Raw genomic sequence first — 22,979 nt, forward strand, 5'->3', positions numbered from 1 at the left:
TGTCTCTTATACTCCTTCTGATTTCTTTTCCATAAGGCCCCCTGAGTCCCAAGGGGAGAGATTTGATGGAGAAATACCATTTAGGATTGAGTGTTCCAAGGTATCTCACTTTCTGCATATTGTCTGTCTGTGGGTCTCTCTGTATTTGTTTGCATCTACTGAAGGAGGAAGAGTCCCTGAGTCTCTGATGATGGATGAGCCAAACACCAATCAATGAATATAGAAGAATGTCATTAGGATTCATTTTTTTTGCTGTGTTCCTTTAACAAAATAGTAGTATTTGGTCACCAGCTTCCAGTCTTGGATCTTCATCACTCAAGCAGCATTAAGTATAGGTTACATCTCATGAAGTAGTTGGTTATTCCCACAAACTTTGCGCCACTATGGCACCAGCATACTTTGAAAGCAGGTTGCTCTTATAGATAGAAGAGTTTGTAGCTGGGTTGGTATTTACCTTTCTCTTTTGATGGCATTCAGAATGCCTTCCAGTATCATGAATACTAGTCTGTAATGATGAAGGTTCTAGGTAGGCACCAGCTCGACTTGCCTGTGTTCAGTAGTTATATAGGTGTCTTCAGCAATAGGACCTTATTGTCAGCTTTTGGAGAGCCACTAATAGCCTTGGCAACATTCCAATGTCATATTTGAAATTGAAATATAATTGTTTTCCTATGTTATGGAATTGTATCATGGAATATTAAATAACAAATTTTACTATAAAACATTCCTGAAATTGTATCACAACCCCTTGCTCTTATATCTTAACTCATTAAAAATGTATGTGCTATAAAATCTAAAGCAAATGAGTTAACCCTTGTCTGCATCGCCAAGTGTCATTGCGCTTCATCATGTATGATCACAAGCATCACTATGTTATTGCTTTTTGACAAAATTCCTTTAAATACATGGTTAAATGGCTACTTGGGAAGAAAAGTTAGAAGCAGCTGAGATGGCTGTCAGTAAAATCTTGCTGTGTAGAAGTAATGAGCTAAATTTGATCCTCAGAATCCACCTTAAATCCTTGGCATAGCAAATGGGTTTCTGTATTCCCAGCTCTGTGGAGATGAAGACAGTAGGAACCCTGGGGGCTTTCTTTATAGTCAGTGAAGCTGAATGGATGAACTCCAGACCCAATGAGAGATCCTGTGTCAAATATAAGATGGTGAGCAATTGAAGAAAACATCAAGCATTAACTATGGCATCTATGCACACCTGGAAACACACATATGCATACACACCAAGATAAAAAGTAGAGGGAGAGTGTCAGACATTGTGACAAAAATTAATATAAGATGAATTAATTTTAGACAAAGGTTATTAGGATGATTTTTGGAAGGCAGGCTTATCTTTCTACTCTGACCTGTTAAATTTTTGGTCAAACCTCTATCAGGGTTATGATAATTTCTGCACAGGAAACTGCTTGTGTATGTAAAATATCTGATGCATTTTATCTAATAGTTATCATTAGTTTTTTTTTTTTCTACCACCAGTGCTTATTTCAGTTAAGTGGTAAAAGATCAGTATGTGATCTATCAAACTTTCAGATAACACACAGTTTGGTAATGTTTTTATACTTTCTGCCTTCACCCAACAAAGGAATATATCACAGCTGGACAGTGGTGATGCATATCTTTAATCTCAGCATTTGGGAGGCAGAGGCAGGCAAATCTCTGAGTTTCAGAAGTGAGTTCCAGGACAGCCATGGCTACACAGAGAACATTGTTTTGAAAAACAAAACAAAAACAAACAAACAAAATGAATATATCATATATAATTGATGAGTAAGTAAGACTCTAAAGTATTTTCAGCCATCTTGGCTTCAGGATCTTTGTGTCCTCAATATTTAAGGAAATACATAATTGTAGATGAATTTCTAAACAGTCTTATTAAATAAAAAACACAGAGCCAAATACAGGGGTAATAGCTGAAGAGATCAGAGAAATAGTGAATAGCCATGACTAGCCTTAACTTACCACCACACAGTAGCTTCTACAGAGAGCTTCTTCCTGTCTAACCTGTGCTTTTATTGCCTTCCTGTTCTGCCTTCTCATTGTCTCTAAGCCCAGCCACATCACTTCCTCATCACTGCCTGTCTATACAGACCTCCAGGTCTCTATGATCGGTACTGGGATTAAAGGTGCATGTCACCATGCTTGACTGTGTCCTTGACCACACAGAGACTCTGTCTGCCATGTGATCAGATTAAGGGCAAGTGCTACCACTGCCTACTTTTGTTTATGGCTCACTTTGACCTCTGGCCTCCAGGCAAATTTATTTATTAACATACAAATAAAATATCATATTTCAGCACAAATAAAATATCACCATACCTAACAAGCATCATGTGTTTCTCAATGTATACTACTTGTTACTTGCTCATAAGATTTTTTTAATTTATTATATAATTTAATTTAATTTTACATATCAGCCATAGATTTCCCTGTCCTCCCTCCTCCAGCACCCCCACACCCTCCCCTAGCCCACCCGCCATTCCCATCTCCTGAAGGGCAAGGACTCCCCTGGGGATTCAGCTCAGCCTGGTAGATTCAATCGAGGCAGGTCCAGTACCCTTCTCCCTTCACCCATGCTGAGAAAAGTGTCCCTGCATAGGCCCCAGGTTCCAAACAGCCAGTTCATGCCAGGATATGATGAAAACATAGAAGGTAGATTTTATATATATGATTTGTTCTCTCGCTACAGACCCCAGATAGGTTAATTTATGTATTAAGTACAGAAGCTCCATCTGATTTCTCTCTTGAAAGATTCAAGAGAAATGGAAATACTGATATTTTCAGACTACACTTGACTGACTATAACTGAAACCACAGAAAGACAAATCACAATGATCAGGAAATTTCTGAGCATGATAATAAATGAGCCAGATGACTAGATATTCTGATACTTGAAGCTTATATTCTAATAACCAAGGTGGTGTGGTTATAGAGGAGGTAGTAGAAACCATGTAGGAAACACATATACAGACATAAACATATTGGCAGTCAAACTGCTCAAGTGATCAGGCAGTGCTAAATATTTTGAACTGAAGTTCAATAAAGGGAATATGGGATGAAAGAGCTTTCATGTCAGCTAAGTTGGTGAAGGATGTGATTTCTGCAGAACTGCATTTGTGTAGAAATCTTGTAGGAGCTTAAAATCCCCTTGCATGTATGGTCTAGTTCATCTGACCATACCTAATGTATATACTCAGGAGTGAAAACAAAATGTTGTTATTTTAGCCTCTGAGTTTATCACTAGTTTTTTACCCACAATTTCTGTTTCTACAGATATGATAGAAGCCAGAGAAGAATGTACATATGTTTTGTAGCTGGAGTTTTCTCCAGTCCTGCTCGGGCCCACAGCAGCTAAGACCCAAGTAAACATATAGAGACTTCTATTACTTATAAACTCTATGGCCGTGGCAGGTTTCTTATTATCTAGTTCTTCTCTCTCTCTCTTTTTTTTTTAAAGATTTATTTATTATGTATACAGTGTTCTGTCTGCATGTATTCCTGCAGGCCAGAAGAGGGCACCAGTTGTCATTAGAGATGGTTGTGAGCCACCATGTGGTTGCTGGGAATTGAACTCAGGAACTCTGGAAGAGCAGCCAGTGTTCTTAAACCCCTGAGCCATCTCGCTAGCCCAAGAGAGATTTTTTTTTGTTTGTTTGTTTTTGTTTTGTTTTTCGAGACAGGGTTTCTCTGTGTAGTTTTGTGCCTTTTCCTGGAACTCACTTGGTAGCCCAGGCTGGCCTGGAACTCACAGAGATCCTCTTGGCTCTGCCTCCTGAGTGCTGGGATTAAAGGCATGTGCCACCACCACCCTAGTTCTTATTTCTTAAATTAACCTATTTTTATAAATCTATACCTTGCCACATGGCTCATGGATTACTACTCTCTTTACATATTTCTCACGGTGGCAGCAGCTGGCAGCGTATCCTGACCAAGCCTTCCACTTCCCAGCATTCTCCTTTCTGCTTATCCTGCTTACACTACACTTCCTGCCTGGCTACTGACCAATCAGCATTTTATTTATCAATCAATCAGAGCAACACATTCACAGCATACAGAAAGGCATCCTCAGCAATGTTTGTGAATGATATTCCAGGAAAAATTAGTGAGCATAGACAATGTTGTGATGCGATGTGCTCTAACAGGAGTCCTGTGGCTGTGGTGATGTAGACAATAGTTGGTTGTTGCTAAGGTTTCAATAGCTCTCCTGGTCAACATCCTTCTGCCAAAGGAAACCATCAATACACATGAGTAGACTGATTTCTTTCTTTTTCACAGAACTTTGTTTTGATATTTATTTATTTTAATTTTATGTGTATTGTTGTTTTGTCTACATGCATGTCTGTGCACTATGCGTTTGCAGCCCAAAGAAGCCAGAAGAGAGTGATGGATAGCAAAATGGAGTTACAGGTAGATTTTTAGCTGTCAAGTGGGTGCTAGGACTCAAACTTCAATTCTCAATCAATGAAAGAGCATCCCGTGTTTTTTTCCCCCCTCATTTGTAGGCTGGGGAGTAAATGAACAGAACAATGTTTCCTATTCAATCATTTTCCCCAGTCAGCAGCTGGTGCTCTTTACCATTAAGGGGCCATCTCACAAAGCTCCTGGTTTTTTGTTTGTTTGCTTGTTTTTGTTTTTTCGTATTTTTTTTAATTCACCTTTACCTAGTAGTCAAAGAGTCTTACAAAAAGCTCTTATGAGCTGGGCAGCAGTGGTGGTTGCCTTTAATCCCAGCACTTGGGAGGCAGAGCCAGGCAGATCTCTGTGAGTTCAAGGTCAACCTGGTCTAGAGCAAGATCTAGGACAGGCAGCAAAACTACATGGAGAAACCCTGTCTCGAGAAAAAAAAAAAAAAAAAAAAAAAGCTCTTATGGTATTTGTCTCATAATCTGCCTTGTCCTACCCCCTCCCAACTGTACCTTAGTCTTTATTTCAAAGTAGTTTTTTGACATAAAACTATAAAGCTAGATTCCCTTTATGAAGGGAAAATCTCTTGCTCCAGGCTTGAGCTTTTGCAGTCACTCCCAGTAGAAGGAAGTAGTAGAAGGAAGTTTTTTTTTTTGTTTTGTTTTGTTTTGTTTTTCTCATTTGTCCTGCTCCTTAACTTTCAGTCTCCCCTTGGTGAGACATTACTTAGTCCATCATTCTGCCTCCAATAACTAAATTACAGAGGAAGGGAATGATTCCTTCTTACTCTGCACTACCCTCCCTCTGTATATGGCTTTGAAGCTCTACTTGCCATATGAAATAACCTTCCATTGGTAACATTATGCATTTTCTCCAGCCATTAGAAGTATGGCCATAGATGATTTCCTCCAGCTCATGGTATCCTTTGAAGGGTAAAGATAGATGCTCAGTCTCAATGTTCCTATTCTTATTGTTCTTCTTCCTTTAAATTCCAATAATCTTGACATCACACATCCTCTAACATGCTATATAGTAAATAGTGAAATTAATGCATATAGAAGATTCACAACTTTTTTCCATTTTTTAAAAAACAACATAATTTTTAATTGAATCTTTGAGGAAATTCACTACTTTTCATTTAAGAGTCACTTAGTTTGAAGTTATGTCCCAAAGTAAGATATAGGAGTCAGCATTCAGAATGAAAACTGAAGACACGTGTGCCATAATGTTTACATGCTGCCTACCAATGCCACCTCCATTAAAATGCAAAGTCCTATTTGTCAAAACAGTGTCAGGAAGTAGCAAATAGACCCAAAGAGACATGTAAGTCATTCAACACTTTAAGGCAAATGGTAGATATGGAAAATCAAATGTAATTAAACATTGATAGACTGTTATGTTTATAAATTATGTGTGTATAACAATTGCCAGTTCTGGTCAAAGTTGCTGAAGTTACACAGTAGAACACTTTAAGAGTTAAATTGTTTTAAAACTCTCTCTAAATTTTTTTCTTTATTTTTTACCCTCTTAGTATGGGTGCTTTGCCTGTGCATATGTCTGTGCACGATGTGTGTTCAGTACCCTCAGAGACTAGAAGAGGACTTCAGAGCCACTAGAACTGGAATTACAGACAGGTGGGTGCTGAGTTAAACCAGGGTCTTTTGGAAGAGAAGCCAATGCTCTCAACTACCAAGCCAACTGAGAATTCTTATTACAGAATGTGTATCATGTCAGTATTCCTTCCCCTCCCTTCAACTTTTAGTTCTTCTTTATATATATTTTTATTTTATAGTTAATTTAATTTTACATATCACTCACGGATTTCCCTGTCCTCCCTCCTCCCACTCCCACCCTTCTCCCCCTATCCACCCCCTGTTCCTACCTCCTCCAAGGCAAGGTCTCCCTTGGGGATTCAGCTCAGCCTGGTAGGTTTAGTTGAGGCAGGTCCAATCCCCCCCTCCCTACACCAAGGCTGAGCAAAATGTCTCCAGGAGTCCAATCAGCATGAGAGAGGAGGGATTATATGAGCAAGAGATATTGAGACCAGGATTGGAAAAAGCACAGGGACAAATAGCCAAACTAGTGGAAACACATGAACTGTGAACCAATGGCTGAGAAGCCCCCATGGAACTGGATGAGGCCCTCTGGATAAGTGAGACAGTTGATTAGCTTGAACTATATAGGAGGCCCCCAGGCAGTGGGACCAGGACCTGTCCTTGGTGCATGAGCTGGTTTTTTGGAACCTAGGGCCTATGCTGAGACATTTTGCTCAACTTTTTAATTCTTAGGGAATGACATTGAAGCATTTTCTTTGTGTGTGACAAGGCCCAGTACAGTTCTAAATAACATTTGTAAAAAGTTTCTCCTTAATTTATCCAGTATGGCAGTGCCTCTTTCAATATAGGAACTTCTTATATAGCTCTCTCTTGCTGTTGGTACCTCTACATGAATGTACACACACAAACACACATTTTTATTAATGTATTCTAATATTGCATTTATACTATACTTTTATTTATGTTGGCACGCTATTCTGCAACAACCATTTATATTACACTTCTTTGAGTGTTGTATATTTCCTAAGCACTTTACAAATACTAAGTCATTCACTCATAAAAGTATTATTTGTTACTCTAGTAAGCATCATTTTTATGTGAATTTCAAAGTAATAAAAGTGGGACAATAAGGAAACTGGTGAGGTTTTGTAAGCAAATTGTGCATTTTTAACATTTCTTCATTAGGAATTTGGCTCTAGAGAGCATGTTTTAACCAGTATGCTATATTGTCTATTGTTGCATTAATATTATGATCAACAAACAGCTTGGCTTAGCTAGCCATTTGACAAATCAGAGTATTTTGATGATCTTTTTAATTGTTTGGCTTAATAAGAAAATATACTTCCTTATGTTTATGTTACAGATGCCTGTTTTGTCTATGTTTCCCATTCATACTTACAATAGCTATTCAACCTCTGGTTCACCTTTAAGAATAAAGACCCTCCAACAATCCTGAGATTCTGCCTGTGCTAAAGGGGATATCTGAAAACCACTATCATTATTGTAACACCATCTGAACAGGGGACTCATGAGTCATCTTTACATAGGTGTCTGGGAGAGTGTGGTAATTCCTAGTAAGAAGACTTTCAGCCCCTATCTTAGCCAACAAGGCATCTCCAGTCTTTCTCTTGTACCTTGTTGTGCTGATATGGATGGGAAGTTTGTGGAACAGATGGCATTTTTAAACACTGTATTGAAAATAGATTCTTTTCTCATACAATATATCCTGATTACAATCTCCCCTCCCTCTACTTACCCCAGTTCCTGACCTCTTCTCTCCTTTGGATTCACTCCCTTTCTTTCCCTTCTTACAAAAGAACAAACTTCTAAGAAAATCAAATATAATGAGCTAAAACAAAATTACCACATTGAAGTTGGACAAGACAAACCAATGGAAGGAAGGGCGCTCAAGAGAAAGCACAAGAATCAGAGACTCACGTGTTCATGCACTCAGAAATTCCATACAACAATGACCTGCAAGTGATACCCTCCATGAAGAAGGCCTGGTGCAGACCCTTGTAGGCCCTGTGCTTGCTGCTTCAGTCTCTGCGAGTTCATATGAGCTTTGCTCGTATTGATTTACAGAGTCTTGTTTTGTCAGTGTCCTCCATATCCTATATACTCTCGTATACTCTGTCCTCATTCTTCCTCGGGGTTCCCTGAGCTCTGAGGAGAGGAATTTGATGGAGTCATACCATCTCAGACTTAGCATTCAAAGATCTCTCTTTCTCCCTTTATTTAATGTCTAGCTATGAGTCTCTGTATTTTTTTCCCATGATGCAGGAGGATGGTTCTCTGATGATGGCTGTACACACACTGATACATGAGCATAGCAGAATATCATTAGGAGTCATTTTATCACTACTACCCCCTCTTTTTAGACCAGGAGTATTTGGTTTTATCCCAGTTCCTGGCTTAGTTAGTCTCTGGTCCTTATTTGCTCAGTGTCAGGTATGGGTCCTATGATAGTTTGAATGTAATTGCCCCCATAATCTTACAGGGAGTGGCGCTGTTAGGAGGTGTGGCTTTGTTGGAGTGGGTATGGCCTTACTGGAGTAAGTGTGTCACTGTGGGGTCAGGCTTTGAGATTTCCCATCTTTAGGAATCCACCCAGTGTTTTGGTTGACTTCCTGTTACCTGCCTATCAAGATCTAAGGACTCTCAGCTCCAGCACCACCTCTGCCTGCACGCTGCCATGCTCCCTGTTATGATGATGATGGACTGAACCCCTGACACTGTAAATGAGCTACCCCAATTAAATGTTTTCTTTTTAAGAGTTGCCACAGTCATGGTGTCTCTTCACGGGCAATAAAAATCCTAACTAATACAATTCCCATCTTTTGGAGTGGGTTTTAAGTCAAATCATTAATAGTTGGTTAATCCCACAAGCCAGCATCACCCTAGCATATCTTTCAGGCAGGACACCGTTGTAGGTAAAAGGAGTTGTAATTGGTTTGGTGTTTATGGTTTTGGTTGTTTGTTTGGTTGTGTGTGTGTGTGTGTGTGTGTGTGTGTGTGTGTGTGTGTTAGTGTGCAGAGTACATTCCTATGGAAAAGATGCTTAATCCTTAGTTACTTGTCACAGTCTACACTAAGCTGTTTGAAGCTCTGAAATATAAATTAAATGACATGACTATTTCTAGCTTAAGACAACTAAGTCTGAAACTTTTAAAGAATCAGTACACAGTTAATCTCCAACTTGTTATTGTTTCAAAGTTTAGATTATTTAGATGCTCTTTCCACTGAGCATAACTGTGCTGTGTCATTTCAATAAAGCACTAACTAGGGAAGGTACATATTCAGTAAAATTCCTGTGTGGATGTCAACAAAATTCAACCCTATACTTGTCATTAATTTACAACTCTTAACTATAACAGTTCATACCTTATACTTTGAGATTTCATTGAGAAAATAGCTCAGTTTTTGTCATTTATTATAAAAAATAAACAAATTTATAAAGGAAACATTTTTCTTTTCAGCTATGTAAGATACCATTTAAAATATATTGCATTCAATATTTATTAAAAATGAAAATAATAAAAAGTTTTGTAGGTTATATTGGTAGTAAGGATCATTAAAACCGCAAAATTTGATGTAAATTTACTTGACCACCTTCTTCTTTAGCTATTTTTTTAAAAAAAATTTCATATAGGATATATTTTGATGATACTTAGCCCCTAATCTCCCTCCAATTCCTCTCAGACTCTTCTGCCATGCCCCCTGCTGTCTTCTTGTCCTCCTTTTATAACTGTAGAGTCCAATCAGTACTGCACATATGTACATGGATGTAAGAACATTCCCCTGAAGTATGAGTGATCTATAGGTGGGTACTTCCCAGAAAACGACTGACTCTTCTGACCCCAAAAGCCTTCAAGTGTCAAAGATCCTTAGCTTGAGGTGGAGATTCATAAGATGCTTCCCCATCTATGCTGGAATTATGAATGTCTTATTCTTATGCAAAGAAGCACAGATGCTTGAATTCATAAAAGCATCAACCCTGCCCTGTCTATAGACATGGCTCTACACAAGCCTTTCTATTCATCCTTCTTTATTGCTCCAAAGCCACATTTATTTTGGCAAATAAGATGCACAAGGCTGTGATGCACACATGAATCATGTGCTTCTTCTTGTCTGATAAGGGTCAAATGAAATATCTCATATGCTTATTAGAGGACTAATACATCAGAAAATTTACAGTAATAGCTAACACTTATTACTTTCATTAAATGGACTGATTAAGAAGATTTAATCAGTTAAGAAAAACACAAAAAGATATCCTGATTTCTGTTTTTGACCACAAAAACTTTTTAGGAAGAATGGAATTTTGTGATTCTTAAAAAAAATTGGGTAGACAGGATCCTAACTCCCTGATCCAGTTAAGGGTCTCAGAAATCATTTAGGAAGGACCAAGCCTCTAGCATACTATTTATGACCCCTGTGAAGAATGGAAAAACTTCTCTGCGAACAGGTTTATATAAATGTTTGATTTTGTTTATCATAATAGAAATTATGATGGCTATACTACTAAGGAAAATGACTTCCACTTCTCCAGAAAAACCATTAACAGTTAATAAATCCTCAAGGAGTTGTGGGAGCTCACCAGCCCCTTTCCAATTCATAATGGGATGTTGAAGGGCCCATTCTTGTGCATCTGTTATACAGGTACTCACAACTGTTATGGGTCCATGATTAGAGAATTGTCAATTGTAAAGTGACTCAGGAAATTAAACCACCACTCAAAAGACCCAATGAACCACAGAAAGACAAATTGATACTATGTTAAACATAATTTTTCTCTTCTGCTTACATGAAAGTTTAGCAAGTTATTTCATGTCCCCAAATTCCACATGTCTTAATTTGTAAATGGAAAAAAATTATGTTAGCCAACCATACATTTGCAAAAGAATTTGTATGGCATCAATTCTTCTCACTGCTCAGTAAATGCTTATAAACACTTAAACAGATATGCATCATCCCCACAAGACTATTAAGGTAAATTAAATTAAATACATATATTCTTATTTACATCTTTGCACAGGGATACTGAATTAAAAAGACAGGGTCATGAGAAGTCTTTGCTCACTACTGGTCTATCTATTGAAAGCTTCTTCTTTCCCTTCATTTATCTATCTGTTCATCCATTGATAACTCTTTTATTTATTTATTTATGATTTTTCGAGACAGGGTTTCTCTGTGTAGCTTTGCACCTTTCCTGGAACTCACTTGGTAGCCCAGGCTGGCCTCGAACTCACAAAGATCCGCCTGGCTCTGCCTCCCGAGTGCTGGGATTAAAGACATGTGCCACCACCGCCCGGCCTGATAATTCTTCTGTACTGATGCTTAGCATATAATTTGTATTGCAACTATGGTATATTACTCCATTGAAAGAGAAGTGATAATAATGTTGAGAACAGTTTCACTGAGCTGTCAATATTGTCATAATCCATACTCAGTTTTTATGTACATTTCTCATTTAATTTCAAAAACTAAATATATGTGTGTATTATTATTATTATTATTACTATTAAGAGTTTTCTCTGTGTTATATCCATGAGTCTTTTCTTCAGGAAATATACACTTCAGGCACACAGTTTTCTCTAATAGCAACAATAAATATAACAATAACCATATGAAAAAGAACTTGATGAAATATTATGTCCATTTAGCATAGAGAGGGCCTACATTTAGTTATCTTTTCAGATACAAATTGCTGATCTCAAGTGATTAGAACATTTTGAAAATCAGCAATAAAATTAAAATCACAATGGCTTTAGCCTTTAACAATTACTTAGAATTTACTTCTTATACAATTGTCAAGGTCATCATTATAAATGATTCATATATCTAACAAAAATTTTATATATTCAAGGTCTATATTATTTCTAATTTCCATAGTCATTGTGGTTGATCCAAGACAAGACTATTTACATGTCACTTAAAAGTACATGTAATAGAGCCAGGCAGTGGTGGTACACGCCTTTAATCCCAGCATTCGGGAGGCAGAGCCAGGCTGATCTCTGTGAGTTTGAGGTTAACTTGGTCTATAGAGTACAGGACAGGCACCAAAGCTATACAGAGAAACCCTGTCTTGAAAAACCAAAAAAAAAAAAAAAAAAAAAAAAAAAAAAAAAAAAAAAAAAAAAAAAAAAATTACTTGTAATAGAAAGTTCCTGAGTCAGAATGAACTATGATTGATGATACAGAATTATTATTTGGAAAAGACAGCTGTGATCTTGGTATCACTAACAAATGCATGAGAAAGTAATCTCATCCAGATTCAATGAATTATTATCAACTTTAATGTTAAGAAATTGGAGGTTTAGAAAAGCTAAAAATAAAAAAAGTGTTTATCTTTGAAGTTCTTTGACTTTTCTGTGATGAAAATAAAAATGTGTGTCATAACTGACAAATACAGTTGGCATTCCAAAGGCTCGCTGTAAGAGCCTGTGAGGAGAAATCTGACCATGAATATGCTCCACTGGTGATAAGAAGACAGAGAACTTGCATTAAATGGGTAGAAAAGGTCAGGCTGTGACAGCAGAAAGAGGGAGCAACAGAAAGTGGAAAGGCACAGCAGGAAACTGGATACCCAGCAGGAAAGGAATGCTGACATTTATTTACTTATTTACATGTCATTCAACAGAACTGCATCAAGTCCAAATCATAGCCAGCCACAGTCTTATATGCTAATAGTTGAACTGAGAGATGAATAAGAGATTTTCCTAATCCCATAATCCTTTGTTTTTAGCACAAAGTCAATGAAAGCATGAAAATAAATATCCATAGAGTGGATATTCTCAGTGTCAGAGAGATGAGAGAGGATAAGGGCCCAGAGAGCCCTGTGGGGATGAGATCAGAATCTAAGGCAGTGAGTAAATGGAAGGGGCACAGGAACTCCAATTCAGAGGAATCAAAGAAGGTCCCAAAGGAAAAAGGGAGCCATGTAAAAAGGAAAGTAAGTGCAGACACAGCATGTTCATTCCTATATAGCATGGCCAGAGAGGTTGGAGTGGAGCAGAGAGCATGGAGAGGGAGGAAGGGACTTGCAAGCCACAGAAAAGATTTTTTTCTTTATGTTTCTCGGAGTGGTCATGAAATTTACTAGATATTATTTTTGAGGAGGATTTACAAAACAAGCTAGTTTGGTCAGCTTGTCAAAAATAGGCAAGCAGAAGCTATGAGTAGTATGCACACACAGTTATGGGAAAGTGTAAATACAGAGTATCTTGCCTTGAACTGAGTGGATTAGAGATAAAACACACAATCTGAAGGGTCAAGAAACATCATTTATAAAGAACTGTAAAAATCAGTCTCAATCCCTCCACTTTATTCTGTAGTAATCTGATGTGCTGAAAAAAACACAGTCATATAAAAAAAATCTGAAAAAGTAGCATGGGGAGGTTCAGGAAGGACATGGCCAAGGCTCAGGGAACACTTTACAGATAACTTATCACAGGGACCCTCCAGACCTTGAACTGCATCTGGCTCCTAGAGCAGCCTCATTACTATCAACAACAGCTTTCTCTGGTCCTTGAAGAGAAAGATGAGTCTTCGCAGCAGCCTGGAACACAGCCAGCCTGTTGATGTGAAAAGCTGCTCTGCCATTAATCTTTTGGACTGGGCATGAGCAGAGAATAGATGGTTTCAGAGCCCATGGAAAGCTACTGTGAAGACAGTTGGAGCAGACAACAGACAAGAAAAGAAGGAGAGTCGTTTATGTCAGTCACTGGCATTTACTGAGAAGAACTGGACCCAACTATGAAATTCTGGGAAATTATGAGATCCAAGGTCGAATTTCAGATTGAGGACATAGAAGAGGACAAGTCATAGGTGCAGTATACAGAAGATGCTGGCCTTGGGAAAAGGACCAGATAAAACACAATTTGCAGAAGGATAACTGTGTCTAAAATGACAATTACATTTTGAGACCAATGGCTTCACCCATTTATTTAGATTTACTATATAGAGACATGATAAGTGTCAATTATTTTTTAATTTGAAAATCTTGTAATGTTCCTTGTTATATTCCTAAGTTAGAAGTCATTCCACCCATTCCAAGAAGAGGACTTTAGGCATCATATGACAATATTTTCCCTGATGTTTCTCCTGTGTTTATTAATACAACATATTGAAGCAACTGATTTTAAGAATTAACAACAGATTTCTCATACATCAAGCCTTAGTCACATTAAACTGTTATAAATTCATAATATTTCATCATTCTGTTGTTTGAAAACTCTCTCACAGCATTAGAGCTGGAAGACGGTTTGAACATTGTGATGCTTACATTCCCGGCAAAAAAAAAAAAAAAAAGAACAAATGAATTAGTATTAAATTGGCCTGTACTGTGTAATATATACATTAATCTTGATGGTATGGGTTTTTCCCATTTTATATGTTCAAGAATGGAAAATAAATAACAGAGAAATAAAATAATCTACCAAAAAGTTTTATAGATAGTTGGAATTTGAACTATGACTTAATTGCCTTTAAATTATTTCCCTTAACTTTTGAGATTATAATTTTATCATTTCCCCTTTGTCCTCCTTCAAACCCTTCCATATGCACCTCTTTGTTCTCTTTCAAATTTATGGCCCCTTTCTTTCTTTAGGAACATATCTCCATATAATATATAAATCCATAAATATAACATGGTAACATGGACAGGGGAAATCTCACAAGGCCTCAGCCCACACAGAGTACTAGAGGCAACATAGTAATGCTGAGAACAGGAGAAACAGTCTTCTCCCGGGAAGCACACCAATTGCTTGTTTGAAAGCTCTTCATTTCTTCCTCCCATTGGCTTTCTTCTTTTCTTTGCTTCTTTGTTCCTTTCTCCCTTCCATCCTTTCTTTATTTCCTTTCTCCCCTCATCCCTCCCCCTCCTCTCTCTTTCTCATTGCTTCTTTTTTTTTTTTTTTTTTTTTTTTTTTTTTTGGTTTTTTCGAGACAGGGTTTCTCTGTGTAGCTTTGCGCCTTTCCTGGAACTCACTTGGTAGCCCAGGCTGGCCTTGAACTCACAGAGATCCGCCTGCCTCTGCCTCCCGAGTGCTGGGATTAAAGGCGTGCGCCACCAACGCCCGGCTCTCATTGCTTCTTTTATTTTAAATAAATCAATAAATACCAATATGACATTATTTAACTGGAGTTTTCGTTGTAGGAGTCAAAATATTGTGTTGTTGAAACAATTGTAAATTGTTCCTATCCTCAAATAACAATTTGAAATGCAAAAAGTGAATGGGCAACTAGAATGCATTCTGATAAGAACTTTGGTAATTAAAGATCAAGGTTCCTCTCCAGAAGGGAAGTGAAACTTCAAAGAGGAAGGTGTTTCTTTTGAGATTCAAAAGATGAGTAAGAGATATTGAGAACATACAGAATAGGCTGGTTTGGGAGAGAAAACAGCACAGATGAAGCTCTCCAGGCCAAGGAGGCACCAATTGTAGTGCCTGGTATGATGTCCTAGCCTCACCTTTCTTTAAAATAAATTTGTTCCCTCCTGCCACTGGAAATAAAGCAAGTAGAAAATTTTCAACTGATAGCATTCTTGAATTCAAGCAATCTACTTTTATCTAAAGTAAGCTGTATCTATCTGATAACCCAAGAACTTGTGAAGATGGAGAGCAAAACACCTCTTGCAAACCCCTCTCATCTTTAGAGCTCTAGGTGCAAATACCTGAACCCTTTATTGAGATTGCATCCACATTCAATGTTTCCCTCTGTCTAACCCTATTCCTTTTTTTCATTTTCCAAATGCAGGAATTCCAAGAATTTCCTCTGAAGAAGTCTTCTGGATCTCAGTTTCCATCCCAGTCTGTACTGTAGAAAATAGGATTGGCAGATAGTGATATAATGCTCTTATATATAGTTAAATGACTGTTAAGTTGGAAGTGAGTAGTGTATAGTATAGACGAAGTAGAGAAAGTGTGTAATAAGTAGGGCCAAACAAATAAGTATGGTTCTGATCTTCAAGTATGTTGCCTTTGAAAGAGCAGTATTTCAGAGCAGCTGACTTCTAGAGAGAGTTTGTTGTAAACTGGATAAATTCTTTTGATCACCCTTATCACACTTCCTTGTTAGGTATAGCTGTTATGGAGGGTACTGTTTTACAGTTGATGATTGCTAAACCTATCCACATGTGATTTCAGTGAGCACAGGTGTCTGTATTGTACAATACTCTAGTCCTGTGAGCTAGTCAATGAATGCAAAACTGAGGAAGATCCTAAGAAACATCAACTTTTGGAAATCTCACTATGGTGAGGGCTAACAAATCTCCCCAACTTTGTCGCAAAGTACTGTATGATTTTTATTATCCTGGACTGGAAACACATGAGAATCAGAGGGAAAATTCTCTTTATTCCAGAGCTATTTCTCATATGACTTTAAAGCATCATTTGAGACCAAGGGTGAACAACTTCCTTCATAAACTCTGCAGCACCTACAAAAAAAATTGACAAGTTTATAAAAAGGAGAGTAGAAAATTAAATGTTTTTTTTTTTATTAAATGTATTCATTTATTTTACATCTCAACTGCAGTTTCCCCTCCCTCCTCATCTCCCATTCTCCTCCCACCTCCTCTCTGCCCCCCATCCACTCCTCCTCTGTTTCTCTTCAGAAAGGGGCAGGCCTCCCATGAGTGTCAACAAAGCATGGCATATTAAGTTGATGTAGGACTAAGCTCCTCCCTTTGTATTAAGGCTGGGCAGGGCTACCCATCATGAAGAGTAGGTTCCCAAAAGCCAGCCAAAATGTTAGGGACAGGTCCTGCTCCCACTGCTAGGAGTCCCACAAGTAGACCAAGCTATACAATTGTCATAAATATGTAGATGGCCTAGTTCAGTCCCATGCACGCTCCCTAGCTGTTAGTCCAGACTCTGAACTCCTAGGAGCCAAGGTTAGTTATTTCTATGGGTACCATTGTGATGACCTTGACTTACTTGGCTTGTACAATCCTGTCTCTCTCTCTTCAACAGGATTCCCCAATCCCAGACCAGTGCTTACCTGAGTCTCTGCATTTGTTTCTATTAGTTATAGAATGAAGGCTCTCTGATGACAATTGGAATAATCACCAATCTGATTACAAGAGACAGCCAGTTCAGGCTACCTATCCACTGTTGCTAGGATCCTTAGCTGGGGTCATCCTTGTAGATTCATGGAAGTTTCTCTTGCACCAGGTTTCTACTAGGTCCCCCAAATGCCCCTTATCAAGAAATCTCTTTTTCCCCCTCTACCCACAAGCCCAACTTGATTTCTCATGTTCCCATCCCCACCCACCACCAGTCTACCCAGGAGATCTCTTCTATTTCCCTCTATTTCCCTTTCCTAGGGACACACACACACACACACACACACACACACACACACACACACACCCTTTGGGCCCTCTTTATTACCTAGCCTCTCTGGGGCTGTGAATTGTATCATGGATATTCCTTGCTTTACAGCTAAAATCTATTTATGAGTGAGTATATACTGTGTTTGTCTTTCTGGGTCTGGGTTACCTCATTCAGGATTTTTTTTTCTAGTTCCATCCATTTACTTTCAAATTTCCTGATTTCCTTGTTTTTAACAGCTGAGTACTACTCCATTGTGTAAATGTACCACATTATCTTTATCCATTCTTCACTTGAGGGCCATCTGGGTTGTTTCTAGATTCTAGCTACTATGAATAACACTGCTATGATCATAGTTGAGCAAATGTCCTTGTGGTATGATTGAGCCTCCTTTGGGTATATGCCCAAGAGTGGTATAGCTGGGTCCTGAGGTAGATTGAGTCCCAATTTTCTGAGAAACTGCCATATTTATTATTTATTATTTATTATTTATTTATTTATTTATTTTAAAAATAACTGTATTGTGCTTTACTGCTGCTTAGATCTTCTACTATGTGTTATATGAACAACTTGAACACTGCAAAGGAAAGATGAGAGTTCAATATAAAAACATAAATAGATCAAGAGATCCAAATTCAATCATTCTTAGCAAGCCATTTCAATTCCTACTGTGTATCAGGTATTTTCAGGAACTACTTAATAAAACAATCATAAGAAATGAAACATAATGCTTTATCTACGTAAAATAATAAATTATGGGTTAGGGAGATAACTTGGTGGTTAAGAATCCTTATTGTACAAGTATGGGCATCTGAGTTTGAATTTCCAGAACCCATGTATATAGTGGGCCATAGATGGTTTTGTGTGTCTATAAACCCAGCACTGGAGGAAAGACAGGTGTATCCCAGAAGCTCATTTGCTAGGCAATCTAAAAGAAATGGCTCAGCAACAAATTCTGTCTCAAGGCAATAGAAATAAGACAATAGAGGAAAACACAGAATGTTGTCTTATGGCCTCCACATGCATACATACACACAAACATGTACACACCTAAACATCTAACGACATTCATCACACACACACACACACACACACACACAAATAATAAGTTGGAAACACATAGCCATTATATGAATCTTTATCAAGGTCTCAATTTTGTCACTCTTTGTAAAAGGCAAGATAGATGACACATCCCTATCATACAATGATAAGTTAATGTGAAGGCAATAGAAATCTAAAGGCCATGTACCTTGATCAAGCTTCTCACTTCTACTCTAGAAAGAATATCAGAATATGAGTATATGAAAGTAACTTTCTTATGAAGATAATTTTGAATCTGCCTTAATTAAATTGCTCACAAGACAGTTATTTTAGAAGTAGCAAATTATCTTTGTCACACATTAAAACTGAACTTATCAGTTGAGTTGTAACCCCATAATTAAGATTCTCCCCCAGTGAACAAAGTGCTGTAAAATATAATAATATAATACTATCACTAATTACTTACACATGTAAGCATATGTCAATATCACCGTTCTCAGATGAGTCATATGCATGGTTATCCTTTGATTTGATTGTGGCGGTGAACAACAGGGTGAGTAACAAAATCATGGAAGATCAAAATTCCTTCTGATGTTAGTGAAAGCATGCAAGATGGTCCTTATTATCATATAATGATCCTGACAAAGCAAATTCTGGTGAAGAGGGAGCATGACATGGTCTCAGAGAGAGAAGAACCCTACAAAGTAACTACACCGAAATCCCTAATGTTGGTAAATCCTAAGAAGTCCAGAAAAGACAGAAGAGTATTGAAAAGACTCAGAAAATGGCCATGTCTGATAATAATCCCAGTGCATACTGGCCAAGTTTGAACAAGATCCAAGGATAAAGTGGTAGAAATGTAGCAGCACCATTTTCAGGGCATTCAGTTGAATGACAGATATGGAGAAAAATGTCCTTGTTTGTATAGTAAATATACTTTAAATAAATAATGGTATGGTGGGAGGGAATCATGTTGGCAATTTACTCTTGAATTGCTCAGGAAGAAAATGAATCTTATGATCTACTTGTGATTGTACTATACATTTGAAATTGTTTCTAAGTGAAATTAATGGAATACAGAAATAGACGTTAGAGATGTCTTCATCAATGAAGAACTATAAGTAGAATAGTAAAAGACACATCAGACACAGGGCCATGTGGTGTTTGCCCTTCGAAAGTTCTCTACCTTTCTCCCACTCATTTTTGCCCATCAACTTGACCTTCCTTGTAAGTGAAGGAGAGGTCCTGTTGTCTATGTACTTCTCACAGGTTCAAGATAAGAACACAAATCTGGGAAAGTAGCTCACAAAATAATTGATTTAAAGTGTAAGGCACAGAGTAAAAATTAATAAATGTTTAAATAAACATTATTTTGCCAACCTCATTAGCTGCCACAGCTAATATTTACAAATTTTTCACTGCATTTGAAAGCAATTTACAGGTTCAATTTCTCACAGTGAAAGATTTCTCAGGCTTATGAAATAATTGCTTAAAAAATCAGTCAACCATGAATGAAATGAGTTTCTCATTTTGAAAGTGAAATAATAAAACTATTTTCAAATGTTCATGAGGGGGAAATGTTTACTGCAGGTTGGAGCTGTATTTTAGTGGCTTTTCTATGGTGCTAAGCAAGGCTTTCAAAAGGATCTCAGGTGCATTTCCCAAATACAAATGGAAAGTTTGGCATATATTAATCAGATAATGTCGATTGTGATAAAAAGGAAAAAGTGAACTTCAAAGAGTGGCATAACATAACATTCAGACTTTTAGGAATGGACAGCCTGTCTCTTTAAGAGGATAATACTGTCAAAATTATTCAGGTGACCTGACCACACTATTAGGAAGTAGTTTGGTTCTTAGTCTCTTACAGCCTTTGTGGGTATCCAGGTCCTTGGGCAGATATTACCAGGAATACTCTATCAGTAAACAAGTATTTACAGCACTGAGAAGAAACAGATACCATAGAGAAATGGAACATAAAATGCTGAAGTGAGATAGTTTAGAAATAAAAATTTAAAAGATTTGGGTTTTAATTAGGGGATTTGGAAGAATATCTAAGGGGAGGCATTGCTTTCAGTTAAGTCTCATGTGAAATGACTGCTTTAATAAATCTTATCTGTAGAAACAAAAGGAGCGTCACGAGAAAGCTCAGTCTGTATCCAGTAGCAACCCTTCATTTTAGCCAAAAGTGAGGGATACTTAGCATGATGTGAGCTGCCAGTGATCTTATTTACTTCATGATGGTGTCAGAATGGTCCTACTTCATGATGTTGTTCTATGAGCAACTCTTATAATACCCTGAAAGGAACATGAGTTAGCTGAGAGCATCAGGCTTGCCTATGAAAACATGTAGACCTACCCAGAGGTTAGTGGCTGCTTCCTGGTATTCCAATATTCTGGACAGAGTGTTTCTATCCCAGCAGAATAGAACACACACTTGAGCTTCCTTTAGCTGCTCTGTCCATTTGTTGCTTCTACTTCTATTACCATTTGTGGGAAAAAAACTGAAATCCAGGGAATTAGGACACATTTTCTGTGGTGATATGGCTGCAGAGGAGAAATGATTTCTTCTTTATTTTGTTATTTCTTTCAGCCTACTTCACATGCTCAAACTTTAAATTCTTGGGCTATGAAAGAATGTTAGAAATATGGTGCTTGACCTTCAAAAGTCCCTTCTTTTGTCCCATTCAATTTTGTCTACAAAGCTGACCTTCACCCTAAATGTTCTGATATTTCACCCTTAGAGATTTGCTTTTGTTAATAGCCACTCCTTACTCTCTGTAGCTCAAGTTCACAAAATTCTGTCTCCTTATAGATTGTAGAGTATCTACAATTAACTATCTTAATGTAGTCCTTGTTTAATTAATTGATTATCTTCAATTAACTCCTTAAGTTCTGCAAGGACATTTACCACCTCTCTCCTACTCTGTGGAATCCCCATTGCCTAGCACAGTGCTTAACTCAGCCACAGGAAAAAAACATGTCGAACAAATGAATGAATCAAGAAACAAACTACACCTTATGGACTTATGCAAATCCTAGGAAAATTACTTTGGGCCTGGATGGAAGCTATAACGTTTTCATTACAAATAATTTTGTTATGATTATATGCAAGGGTTTATATTTTGATGCTTTAGTATGACTGGATTTGGGAGTAACATCTAAGGTCTTGTGGCTTCTTGAGATAAGTGTTATGTCTATAGATATTTGTCCTACAAATTGAACAAATTTTCAGTCCTCTCCCCAGTGCAGGATGACTTATCAAAGCTTTGCTGTCTATCTGCATAGCAAGACTGCTGTATCTATAGAGACTGCCTTATTAAGATTCTGTCTCCTTGTGCCGGGCGGTGGTGGCGCACGCCTTTAATCCCAGCACTCGGGAGGCAGAGGCAGGAGGATCTCTGTGAGTTCGAGGCCAGCCTGGGCTACCAAGTGAGTTCCAGGAAAGGCGCAAAGCTACGCAGAGAAACCCTGTCTCGAAAAACCAAAAAAAAAAAAAAAAAAAAAAAAAAAAAAAAAAAAAAAAAAGATTCTGTCTCCTTGCTAATCAGAAAAATGATGACTCAGAATACTTGAGGAGCTTTGAGCCTTTAAGATGAATTCCAAATTCCTTCTCCCTCTTAGAATGCAGCAGACACACAAGATTATAGAACAGTCCCTTTTTCTAGGACACCTTCTGTCTCTTTCAGTGAAGCAATAGAAGAAGATAAGGGGTAATGAAAATAGAAAGGGTAAGAAAAATCTTAGAGAATATGGGCAGGTGCATCACTGGGCAATGTACAACTAGCTTACTTTTTAAATTAACATTAGAATATGTGGCAGATCTTAAAGTAGCATTCCTATTAAAGGATACTCAGAAGCCACTAAATATGAGTTATTTGTATGTGTGAATAAAATAAAACAAAAATCGAAAGGTCTCTGATGAAGAAAGAGTCTAGGTCATTTTTGTTAAGAGGTGAAAATCAAATATCAGTAGGTGGTATTGGCATATCTTATTGCTTAAAAGGGCAAAACCTGTTTCCTTTCTTAAACTTGGCTGAGGCAATTATAGACTTGCCAAACGTTTGGGTCTGCCCATTGAATCTATCTTATCTCTTAAGTTTCCACCAGAGAATAATCTGTGTCCACAGTCCTGTGATCCGTGGTGGCATGTCCTACTTCCTTACCCAGTTTATTTTCATCTCATAGTCAAGTAGCTTGTGTGAAGAGGACATTCTTTGGCATACTATCTAAGTTAATTTCTCATTCCACCACTGTTTTCAATTTTTCTTCCTCCACTGCTTATATTTACAATATAATGTGTATCATTTATCCTTTCTTATTATTTTTAGATATTTTGATCCTTAAGGATTATAAATAAGGAACTACATATATTTCCCCACTCCTCCTTATTTTTGATATTGAAGAACATCAACCATGCTCAGTATCAATGCTCAGAAATATTGAAGAATTGATTATTTGTTTAAATGATTTATTAATTCATGAATACTAAGTAAATGCTAGATAGTTAACTAAATATGTGTTGTTTATTCTTATTAGACAAACAGAAACTCAGTGTTAAGGGCAATACAACACTGCCTCATAATCTCTCATCTATTACAAAATAGGATTTGAACCCGGAACATTTTATAACA

At 37.5% G+C, this 22,979-nt stretch overlaps 1 non-coding gene across 1 annotated transcript; it reads right to left on the reverse strand.

The window, feature by feature from the left end:
- Nucleotides 1–4,505: 4,505 nt before the first annotated feature.
- LOC121831909 (small nucleolar RNA SNORA36 family) lies at nt 4,506–4,610 on the reverse strand. The gene has a single exon (XR_006075504.1). It is a non-coding gene; the product is annotated as a small nucleolar RNA SNORA36 family (small nucleolar RNA).
- Nucleotides 4,611–22,979: the final 18,369 nt, after the last annotated feature.

This window comes from Peromyscus maniculatus, chromosome 8 (genome assembly GCF_049852395.1).
Source record: "Peromyscus maniculatus bairdii isolate BWxNUB_F1_BW_parent chromosome 8, HU_Pman_BW_mat_3.1, whole genome shotgun sequence".
In the NCBI taxonomy this organism is placed as follows: Eukaryota; Metazoa; Chordata; class Mammalia; order Rodentia; family Cricetidae; genus Peromyscus; species Peromyscus maniculatus.